The sequence below is a fragment of the Schistocerca cancellata genome, chromosome 2 (assembly GCF_023864275.1).
Source record: "Schistocerca cancellata isolate TAMUIC-IGC-003103 chromosome 2, iqSchCanc2.1, whole genome shotgun sequence".
Lineage (NCBI taxonomy): Eukaryota > Metazoa > Arthropoda > Insecta > Orthoptera > Acrididae > Schistocerca > Schistocerca cancellata.
The window spans coordinates 194,519,445-194,532,429 of NC_064627.1; positions in this window are offsets into that span (position 1 = coordinate 194,519,445).

Sequence of the window (12,985 nt, forward strand, 5' to 3'; positions counted from 1 at the left end):
CGTGCCATTTAGTATCCATGCTGAAGTTGGCAGCTGACAGTTGTTGGGCCAGTCTTAAAGGGGGATTTCTGGAGCGGAGTCGTATTCTTTCCAAAGTTGGGACATCTTCATAGGTAGGAAGTAGGGGGTTATTCAATATTTTTGTGTATTCCTTCATCAGAGCTTCCTGTCTTCGCAGGGAGGGTGGAGCTATATGACTAAGTGTTGGAAGCCAATACAGTGGGGTAGTCTTTATGCATCCAGTTATGGTTCTCATAGCGGCGTTGAGCTGGGTATCCACCTTGTTTACATGCTTGCTGGTTAACCACGCTGGTGCACAGTACTCGGCTGCAGAGTACACTTAGGCGAGTGAAGAGGTTCGTAGTGTGTCTGCTGCTGCTCCCCAGTTAGTGCAGCAGAGCCTCTGAATGAGCTTATTTTATTGGATACATTTTCCAGGTGTCTTTTGAAGGATACTGTCCTATCTAGAGTGACCCCCAGGTACTTTCGATATGGCTGATATCGCAGTTGACTGTAATTCATATGATACTTCAGCTCATATCCAGCCATTCTGTTGTTCAAATGAAAACAGCTGACTTCAGTCTTGGTGGGATTTGGTATTAGCCTCCATTTGGTGAAGTACTCATGCATTTTGTTTAGATCAGTTGTGAGGATGTTTTTCAGTGTCTTCAAACTGCTTGCTTTGGATAGCTAGGGCCATATCATCAGCTTAGCTGAACTTCCTTGAGAATGGTTGGCTTCTACTGATTGTACCCCTGATTTGTAGGTGAATCGATCGATGTGGTACAGGTTAGTACACAATGGTCTGGCATTCGGGAAGATGGCAGCTGAAATCCCCCTCCAGCCATCCACGCTAGGTTTTTCGTGGTTGGCCTAAGTTGCTCAAGAGAAAGTAATCCTGCAATACATTAATCAACATATCCAGAAAGAGTAACGTGTCATTGACGGTGAGATTCTTAGAGAACTCTCAGAATGTTGGACGGAATGGGGAAGTATTCGGTCATGCTCTTTTCGAAGAAGCCATACCGTCATTTCTCTTGAGCAACTTAGGCCAACCACGAAAAACCTAGCGTGGATGGCTGGAGGGGGATTTCAGTTGCCATCCTCCCGAATGCCAGTCCAGTGTATTGATCTGTACCACATCGCTCGATTCACCAACAAGCCAGGGGTAGTCACTAGAAGCCATCCATTACCAACCAATTTAGAATCACGCCGACGGAGAAACGTAAACGGTGAAAAGAACAGCTTTGTGTCGTCACAAGTAACGAGACATTTGATCACACACGGTAGAGGTTAATGTCTTGCATAATCCACCTACCTTTCTGCAACCTTTTGCAGAAAACCTCTAATGGTTGTTATGGTATCGGACGCTTTCGCAAAAAGCTAATCTCGGGAACTATTAGAGGGATTTTTTTAAAAGAATACTCCGCCATTTGACTGTATATATCTGTATATTTCCCGTGAACAACCTAGATTTCGGTTTTCACGCCATTATCGAGTACAATGATCTCAAACTATTAACGCAGTTTGCTGCGTATTGTGCAGGATGATTTACTACTAAGCTTATATGTGTTATACTTCTACACTTTAATGTGTCAGGTCTTCTAGAGCCTATATTCTTTGACATTGCTTTCATTGTTACGTCTTGGAGGCATGTGCTAGTCTTGTGTTTACCTTCTTTGGGCTGACTTCCCCAGAAATGATATCTTTGTACAGTAATGTTCTGCGTTCCTAAAAAGACGTTAATTTTATATCATGTTAAGCAAATTGTTGAACTGTGTATTTGTCATCCTGCACAGTACACAGCAAAATGACGTTAATGATATATGAACATTGTACTCGATAAAGGAGTTAAATAATATGTCAGGCCGCACAGTACACAGAAAAATACGTTAATGGTCTCATATCACTGTACTTGATAACAGCGTGAAAGCAGAAATCTAGAATCTACACAGGAAATATACAGAAAGATACAGTCAAATTGCGGTGTATTATTTCAAAAAATACTCTATGTCTGTGGCTCAGTATCGTGGAAAATTTTTTACGGTAGGAATTTTGGTATGGTTTTCAGTAAGAGATTCTTGAGGAACATTTATGTACATAATTTATTACCGCTACGCCAGACACGCCGTAGATACAAGCCATAGATACTTAGCGTTACCTGTGCGGAGCAAACGGAAATGTTAACTGTCAAATACTGAATTACACTTTTTAATAAAAATAACATCGCTTTATTTTTTATTAATAACTGTGAGTACTCAATGTGACTTAAAATATAGTACAAAAATCTGAAACAACGAACAGAAAATAAGATTTTTTTAATTTCTAAATATTGAACAGTATTATTGAAAATACTTAAATTTATGGAAAATTTTTGCTATGTGCACAGATGCATCTGAAGATGGGAACGGAATTCCCGGAATTGATCATGTAATAAAATGTTATAAGCCCGTCCCATAGCCAGAGACTATTTTATTTGTAACTGGTAATCATATAGATTTCTGTATTCCCACCATCCAGGACCATGGATAGTCAAAGAACAAGAGGTTATTTTTATCAAAAGTTATGATTCAATATTTGCTAAATAACATTTGCACTTGATAATAAATGTAGCGACTTACTATCACCAGACTTGTACGCTACGCACTCAGCTGCCAGCAATTACGTTAATATGCACGATTTTTTTTTTTTTACTTAACAGCGGTTGGAATTAGTCTAATCTTTAAACGGATTTTTTCAAGTGTTTTTGTACTGCTTTAGGAAACTGCAAGTACGAAAGAAAACTGAAAAGGGCACTCCTGATATCCCCTTGTTAGTACAAGCCACGCAGTGAGATGTGAGCAGTCACACTAGGGAGGGGAGAAACCGGCCAGTTAAAAGCGATACCAATATTTTAGTCCTGAATAACCGGTACTCTTCAGTATTTGCTTGGTGTCAGTTGTAACAGGTGTTTATGTTTGTTAATAATAACTGCGTAAAAAACCGAAATATCAGTTGGCCAAAGCACCAGTATAGAAAATTTTCGTTTTCAAATAAACCTTTTCTAAATAAGGAGTAATTTTTACTCGTAACATTTGCATTACTTTGAATTATTGCGTCCTTGCAGAAAATGGGAAATAGATCAGTGCTATTTTAATGACAATGCCTACAGAAACGAGCAACAAATACGTATCTTAAGAACTGATACAGCATTGCTGACAGGATAATGCAGCTGATACCATGTGGCATGAGCTATTAGATTGTACGTGTGTACAATCAATGTGCAAGAATTTGGTGGATACAGTAGTTTCTAACTGTTGTCATCGAATATCAGTTATATTACAGAACAGCGCCATCCTTAATCTCGACGTATTTTACGAAGTGGCTCCATTGCTTTAAAAGATTAACAACAGGGGAAGCCACAACAAATTTTTGATCTAAAACTTAAAACTTAACGGTTCATTCATAGTTAGAGTAAAAATGGAAAGCAACTGATCTGCTTCCTGTGTCTACATAACGGGCCTTTATCTGCTTGTAGTCCTTGAAAATAGACAAACTAACATGAAAAACAGAGTCCTTCAACCTCAGTTTTCACCCTTTAGCCCTGACTATTGGTAGCGTCCAAAAAATAGTGTCATACCCGATTGCAACCTGATTCTTGAGTAGAGTTTCAAAGGATTAGAATCAAGAGGAGAACGCTGGCGATTTTTTGTAGTAGTCAACCACTTATCACTTTTCGAGAAAAGGTGGAGTGAGTAAGTTTTCTTTTATTTCACTACTTGATTTAATATTTTGATTCTATGTATCCTGAAACTGAGAGAGTCAAAATTTTTAAATCTGTGTTCGATTTCAGCGTTTATAACAGGAAATAATAGGAACAAAAAACCGAAAACCAGTTATTTCAGAAACCGGTAATTCTGAGAGGTTTTGAAAGCCCACTTTAAAGTGGCGTTGAAAAAAAACGATAAAACCCAGAAGTAGCCGCACCACTGCTTGCAGGTTGCAGCCGGTAACGCGCATCTCTGATCGGAAGGCGAGAAGAGTGTGCAGGAGGGCGTGGGCAGACCTTGGTTTGGGCCGGCCCAGGGCCGAGGTCGCGGCAGGACACGGCGATCGCCGCGGGCGGCCTGTGAGGAAAAGCGAACCCGCGCGCGGCTGGCTGCTGGCTGCGGGAGCGACCACGCCCAGCTAGCAGCCCGCGGCAGCCGCGGCGACCTTGGGCGCGGGCCCGCGCGCTCTTGAACTGCACCGCCAGCCAGGGCGTGGCGGAAGCGGAGCCGCACGGCCGCGGCCCGGATACGGCGGAAGCTGTCGCGTGGAAGGTTCTGCCCGCAAGGGAACTTGCTGAGTGTCCCAGGTCACCACCTGCCGACCTCACGGGGGACGAGGCAGCTAACGTTCACACTCACGAGACACGGCGCAAGAGTCACACGAGACGTGCTAATTAAGGTGATTTGCGACTGTAGCGGTCTCCAGCGATAACTGCCGACTGTGTCTGGCTCGCAAACAGGACTGTTGGTATGATTCCGTAGATTTTCCCGGCGACTTCTACACTACTGGCCATTAAAATTCGTACACCGCGAAGATGTGCTACAGACGTGAAGCCGCACGGGGTTAGCCGAGCGATCTAAGGCGCTGCAGTGCGGCTGGTCCCGGCGGAGGTTCGAGTCCTCCCTCGGGCATGGGTGTGTGTGTTTGTCCTTAGGATAATTTAGGTTAAGTAGAGTGTAAGCTTAGGAACTGATGACCTTGCCAGTTAAGTCCCATAAGATGTCACACACATTTTTGAACAGACGCGAAATTTAACCGACAGGAAGAAGATGCTGGGAGATGCAAATGATTAGCTTTTCAGAGCATTCACACAAGGTTGGCGCCGGTGGCGATACCTATAACGTGCTGACATGAGGAAAGTTTCCAACTGATTTCTCATACACAAACAGCAGTTGGCCGACGTTGCCTGGTGAAACGTTGTTGTGATGCCTCGTGTAAGCAGGAGAAATGCGTACCATTACGTTTCCGACTTTGATAAAGGTCGGATTGTAGCCTATTGCGATTGCGGTTTATCGTATCGCGACATTGTTACTCGCGTTGGTCGAGATCCAATGACTGTTAGCAGAATATGGAATCGGTGAGTTCAGGAGGGTAATACGGAACGCCGTGCTGGATCCCAACGGCCTCATACCACTAGCACTCGAGACGACAGGCATCTTATCCGCATGGCTGTAACGCATCGTGCAGCCACGTCTCGATCCCTGAGTCAACAGATGGGGACGTTTGCAAGACAACAAACATCTGCACCAACAGTTCGACGACGTTTGCAGCAGAATGGACTATCAGCTCGGAGACGATGACTGCGGTTACCCTTGACGCTGCATCACAGACAGGAGCGCCTGCGATGGTGTACTCAACGACGAACCTGGGTGCACGAATGACAAAACATCATTTTTTCGGATGAATCCAGGTTCTGTCTACAGCATCATGATGGTCGAATCCATGTTTGGCGACATCGCGGTGAACGCACATTGGAAGCGTGTATTCGTCATCGCCATACTGGCGTATCACCCGGCGTGATGCTATGGGGTGCCATTGGTTATACGTCTCAGTCACCTCTTAATCGCACTGAAGGCACTTTGAACAGTGGACGTTACATTTCAGGTGTCTTACGACCCGTGGCTCTACCCTTCATTAGATCCCTGCGAAACCCTATATTTCAGCAGGATGATGCGCGACCGCATGTTGCAGGTCCTGTACGGGCCTTTCTGGATACAGAAAATGTTCGACTGCTGCCCTGGCCAGCACATTCTCCAGATCTATCACCAATTGAAAATGTCTGGTCAATGGTGGGCGAGCAACTGGCTCGTTACAATACGCCAGTCACTACTCTTGATGAACTGTGGTATCGTGTTGAAGCTAAATGGGCGGCTGCACCTGTACACGTCATCCAAGCTTTGTTTGACTCAATGCCCAGGCATATCAAGGCCGTTATTACGGCCAGAGGTGGTTGTTCTGGGTACTCATTTCTCAGTATCTATGCACCCAAATTGCGTGAAAATGTAATCACATGTCAGTTCTAGTATAATATATTTGTCCAATGAATATCCGTTTATCATCTGCATTTCTTCTTGGTGTAGCAATTTTAATGGCCAGTAGTGTATGTTTATGTTTCGGCATGATTGTGTACTCAGCGATCGCACCTGAAGATGACGGCCAGATGGATCGCCGAAATATCGTGTAGTGAAGACGATCTTAGGCGGCAACATACCCGTGAAGAGCATAAACAGGGCTGTTGGTACTTTTAGAAATATCGGGAATCCGATATTTTGATATTCACGCAAATATCTTTGTAGCCTGTCGATATAGCGAAAAAAGTTCCGATATGTCGTTATATCTACGAGAAAGATATTGATGTACCGGCCTATAAAAATATCACCTGCACATTGTAAATACACTGCTAGTTAAAGCTGTATATTTAAGTATTTATTTATTATTAGATATTCTGTCCATCAACAAGCCGGAAGCCTGTTTATCACCCTTAGAGCATGACTTTAAAGGAAAACGATGCACGTTCAGGCTTGGCGACATCCACTGTGCTAACAATAGTAACTGCGTGTAAGTGGCACAATAAAAGGTTACCGATGGGTCCGTCGTTCGCTTTCGTCACATATCGGACTTGTCCTGAACGCTTCATGTCGACTTACCTGTTTTCTCATTTCCGCAAACGCCAGCGACCTAACAGTTATAATGTCAAAATAGCGTGGCGAATGTAAACGCTGTGGTCTCTGTTGTTAGTGCCGAGTGCGACTACGTCTAAATTTGCCCTCACACTTCTCCGCCCATCGCAAAGACCAATCTTGTCATTTAGATTTTTGTTTACCATTTTCAGCAACTGCTTTTGAAGAATGCAGATGTGAAGAAATAGCAACTGCTGAGCTATTTCTTCACGTCAAAAATCTTGTTATTGATTCACACCGCTACCCACAAGTACAATCGGACTTCTTCTTTGTGCCATCCATACGTGCTTCACACAGTCAAAGAGGAAGACTGGACGTGATGAACGCTCAAAAAGTACTAAGACTCCTTCACACAGTGAACGTGAAATTATGTTCTACTACAGTTTCAAAAGAACAATTTCATGTATTTACCGAAAAATCGCAAAAAATATATAACATAAAACAAAAATATTATCGCTCGATATTGCCATTTCGATATCGAATTATCGATATATCGATGAAGAAAATATCGCCGATATACAGGGTGATTATAATTAAACTTTCAAACCGCTGTAGAAATAACACAACTGGTCAGAATGACGTCAAATTGCAACGGAATATTATCGGAGAAGGGGGAAACGTATAGCAGAAGAGAAGTAAATAGTTACAAAATTTAGTAATACATGGCGCTGTAAGCATCATAATTTAATAGTGGTCGACTACAAACGACAAATGAATTATACAACAATTCCTAAGGTGTACGTTTGACGTTAAACAAACTGTACTGCTCAGTGTGCATCGTTGTACAGGTGTGATACTGTTAGTTACGTAAGCCCATCCACCACGGCACGGTCATATCACATCGGATGGGAAAAATCGGTTTTTAATTGTCCTGAGTCCAAAACCTGCATAAAAAGCGTCACTCACATCAGTTTTAATTGTCCTGAGGCCAAAAACCGCATAAAAAGCATCAATGAAAATCAAATCTGATAATTAATTTCCATGTGACTGGCGCAAAACATGTTCAATATGCTGTCCACCATCTTCTGCAATAAGCTGCAATCGAGAAACAGCATGTTCCACAGTTGATTGAAGCGTTTCCGGGGTCACGTTCAGAATGTGTAGCGAAATGCGTGCCTTCAATGCAGCTAAGTTTGCAATCGTAACACTGAATACAACATATTTCAGATAGCCCCACAGCCAGAAGTCACACAGATTAAGAACAGGTGATCGGGACGGTCAGGCTGTAGGGAAATGGCGGCTGATAATTCTAGCATTTCCGAAATGGCGCTTCATCAGCTGCTTAACTGGATTCGTAATGTGCGGAGGTGCGACATCTTGCATAAAAATGATCCCATCCACATATCCACGCTGTTGGAGATCTGGAATGACGTCGTTGCGCCAAAGATACTCATAGCTCTTACCAGTGACGGTATAGATAACAGTACCGAATGCACCTTTCTCTTCGAAAAAACATGGTCCTGTGATAAATAATGCCGTAAACCTGCACCATACTGTGACCTTTTCAGGCTGAATTGGTACTGGTTTATTTGTGTGTGGATTTCACGTTGCCAATTTTCGACCATCCTGTGTATTGACATACCCTGTCAGATGGAAGTGGGCTGCGTCTGTCCACAAAACCTTCTGCTGCCAGTCGTTCTGTACGTCCATGTGAGCAAGAAATTCTAAAGAAAAGGTCTCTCTTGCTGGCAGGTCAACAGGAAGCAACTCGTGCACATGGGTAATTTTGAAGGGGTAGCAAAGGAGGATGTTTCGTAGGATTTTACGCACCGTGCTGCCGGCAATGTTCGGGCAACTCTCCGTGCACTACAACTTTGCACACCACCTTTCGTCTCATCCTGTATTGCTATGGCTACTACTTCCACTGATGTCGATTCAATGTGTTTCCTCACCCTACCAGGTTGCACACCAAAAGAACTCGTCTCTTCGAATTTCCGAATAATTCTCTCCAGACCCACGGCATTTATCGTACCAACGCCTTTCTTCAAACCCTTCAGTGTCCGCAACTTCTGCAGAGCGACGTGTGCAGTCTCATCATTCTTGTAATACAGCTTTACAAGCAGAGTACGATCCTGCATTCATCAGGAAAGTACTTGGGCTCGAACACATACAAATACACCAAAATCGTGTGAGAAATAATGTAAAGGTCTCTTATTGCACTAGTGATGCTCCCGCATCTGCAAAACTCTGCAGTCGTCCGTTAGAGGCCTCTGCGTATGCCATGCCGCATTGCACACTGACCTGCCGGTACGCCAGTCGGGACCAGTAGGGACGGTGCAGTGTGCCTCTGAAGTTGCGTTTTGTGACATTACTTGTGTATTGAAGCGTCAGATGGCTCGGCGATTGGTAAGCAATGCTGCTAATGTATTGCGATTGGTTGAGATGAAGTTACGAAGAACCCTTCTTCGTGAAGATGGTATTGGTGTAGAAGACGAATCATTCGCATGTTTTCTGGTATCTATTATAGTGCAGAAATATGAGCATAAGTTAGAAACAGTTACTGTTGTAACACTAACACATAATGATGATGATAGGGATGATAATGACCAACAACTCATTGCAAACGGTAGTGCTACGGGAAGAGGCGATGGAAGCAGTGACAGTGAATACCAATCGTCTCCCAAGAAGAAGGTTAAAGTTGCAAGTATCATCATGGAGTTTGATCACAACACACTGGAGAACATGTACGATGATTATTATGTAAGAGGTTTCGACACATGCGACAAGCTTCTGAAAAGATACCCTGAACTGAAGTCTAAAAGCAATATTAAAAACATACTGGATTACGTGGCAAAGAAAAGAGAAGGAAATACAGTTTTCAAAGGAAATCGTACACTGCTGTTCAAGACCATCAAGGAGCATGTAATGGCGAAATTCGATGAAGCACGAGAATGCGGTTCCGCCGTTCATTATTGGCATTTACAACATGGGGCATTGGACGTAGCCAGAAATCTCGGGTGTACAAACTTTACAGCTTCACTAGGATTTATTACTAATTTGAAAAAGGAGTTTAGGATAACATCACGCCGTATCACTATGCTCCAGGCACGAAAAGATAATGATGACGAAGAAGAGCTGATTGAAAGAGCTCAAATTTTTGTTGCTGACGTCAAAGAGCATATCACGAGAGAAAACATCGATATTAGTTCTGTGTGGAACTGTGATCAGAGTCAGTACAACTATGAACTTTCTTGTGACAGAACACTATCCATGAAAGGGGAGAGAAACACTGTCGCGATGTTGCAATCAGTTAACTGTGCAACACATAGTTACACGATCGATGTTGCTATATCAATGGATGGACGATTGGCAGACAAACCCTATATTTGCTTCCTAGAATCCAGTGGAAAGTTTGGACCCCGCGTGTCAAGGGAAATAGAAACGCGGTGCCCTCCAAATGTCGTCGTTGATGCAAGTGTGAGTGGGAAGATGACGAAACAACATCTGAAGTTTTTTCTGTCAGTTTTGAATCCACATTTGTCGAGAAAGTCATTAGTACTTTGTGACTCCTGGTCTGGAAATAAGGATGAACGAGTACTACTGGAAGTATCTGGCGGAAAACATGTAGATTTAAAAATCATTCCGCCTAAAACTACAAAATATGCACAACCTCTGGATGTGTATTTCTTCAGGCAATATAAAATAAATGCCAAGAGAATAACAGGCTTCATTAAACTACGTTCCAGTAATATGCAGCCGAAATTGCACGACAGATTCTTTATCAAGAATATGCATTCTGTCATTTACAATCAGTTATCTGCGGGACTATACAGACTAATGCTTCGTTACGCGTGGCAGAACGCTGGCTACGATATTGGTGAACCAGTGAACAACTTCAAAAGTGTCATTGACGTGGCGTTCAACACTGATATTATAGACTGTGCAAATACGCCATGCGATCAACTTGCAATTCTTCACTGTGCGTTTTGCAGTCATTCGTATTGCTCGGAGCATTTTATTGACATTCCGCATTTACATTTATAGTTAAGATAGCTGCATTGCGCATGGCGTCTACAATTACATCTACAGTGATATCTAGAGCATGACTGCAGTGTTTTGCACAAAAACGACACCCACCAGCACATTCAGAGGTACATAATGGTCCTGTAACCAAACGTTCATATAGATCTGTTTGTTCCAGCCCAAGTACTTTCCTGGTGAGACAGTCACGGCGAACGTCACAGACGCGAAAGGAGGAAAAGCTGTGTATCCGCTGTGTTTATAACAACTTCAATGGCTCGTGCGCTTGACAGGTGTTTTCATTTACGTATTCTGACACATACAGCGCCATCTATTGATCAATTTTCACACTATTTTATTTCTTCAGCCGTACGTTTTCCCCCTTCTCCGATAATATTTCGTTGCAATTTGACGTCATTCTGACCAGTGGTGTTATTTCTACAGCGTTTAAAAGTTTAACTCGCGGTCGCTCGTGACTATTTTTGTCACGCGATAACTCCCGTGTTAGATTTCTTCTAACAATGAGATCTGGCACCTCTTTATCTCTTTATGACAGAAAAAGACACTTCTATACAGTAAATCATTTCTTTATTATTACCAAAGCATTATAAATTAGTGTTGTTGTCGTGGTCATCAGTCCAGAGACTGGTTTGATGCAGCTATCCATACTACTCTATCCTGTGCAAGCTTCTTCATCTCACAGCATCTACTGCAACCTACATCCTTCTGAATCTGCTTAGTGTATTCATCTCTTGGTCTCCCTCTACAATTTTTACCCTCCACGCTGCCCTCCGACACTAAATTGGTGATCCCTTGATGCCTCAGAACATGTCCTACCAACCGATCCCTTCTTCTAACCAAGTTGTTCCACAAATTTCTCTTCTCCCCAATTCTACGCAATACCTCCTCATTAGTTATGTGATCTACCCATCTAATCTTCACCATTCTTCTGTAGCACCACATTTCGAAAGCTTCTATTCTCTTCTTGTCCAAACTATTTATCGTCTATGTTTCACTTCCATACATGGCCACACTCCGTACAAATACTTTCAGAAACAACTTCCTTACACTTAAATCTATAATCGATGTCCGCGCGACCGCTGCGGTCGCAGGTTCGAATCCTGCCTCGGGCATGGATGTGTGTGATGTCCTTAGGTTAGTTATGTTTAAGTAGTTCTAAGTTCTAGGGGACTGATGACCTCAGCAGTCATCGGCGAACCTTAAAGTTTTTATTTCTTCTCCAAGGATTTTAATTTCTACTCCAAATTTTTCTTTTGTTTCCTTTAATGCTGGCTCAATATACAGATTGAATAACATCGGGGAGAGGCTACAACACTGTCTCACTCCCTTCCCAACCACTGCTTCCCTTTCATGCCCCTCGACCCTTATAACTTCCATCTGGTTTCTGTACAAATTGTAAATAGCCTCTCGTTCCCTGTATTTGACCCCTGCCACCTTCAGAATTTGAAAGAGACTATTCCAGTCAACATTGCCAAAAGCTTTCTCTAAGTCTACAAATTCTAGAAACGCAGGTTTGCCTTTCCTTAATCTTTCTTCCACGTGATCCAACATTTCTATGGAATCCAAACTGATCATCCCTGAGGTCGGCTTCTACCAGTTTTACCATTCGTCTGTAAATAATTCGTGTTAGTATTTTGCAGCTTTGACTTATTAAACTGATATTTCGATAATTTTCACATATGTTAACACCTGCTTTCTTTGGGATAGGAATTGTTATACTCTTCTTGAAGTCTGAGGGTATTTCGCCTGTCTCATACATCTTACTCACCAGATGGTAGAGTCTCGTCAGGACTGGCTCTCCCAAGGCTGTCAGTAGTTCTAATGTAATGTTGTCTACTCCCAGGGCCTTGTTTCGACTCAGGTCTTTCATTGGTCTGTCAAACTCTTCACGCAGCATCATATCTCCCATTTCACCGCCATCTACATTCTCTTTCATTTCCATAATGTTGTCCTCAACTACATCACCCTTGTATAGACGCTGTATATACGCCTTCCACCTTTCTGCTTTCCCTTCTTTGCTTACAACTGGGTTTCCATCTGAGCTCTTGATATTCATACAAGTGGTTCTTTTTTCTCCAAAGGTCTCTCTAATTTTCCTGTAGGCAGTATCTATCTTACCCCTTGTGATATATGCCTCTACATCCTTACATTTGTCCTCTAGCCATCTCTGCTTAGCCATTTTTCGCTTCCTGTCGATCTCATTTTTGAGACGTTTGTATTCCTTTTTGTCTGCTTCATTTACTGCATTTTTAGGTATTTTCTCCTTTCATCAAACAAATTCAATATATCTGAAA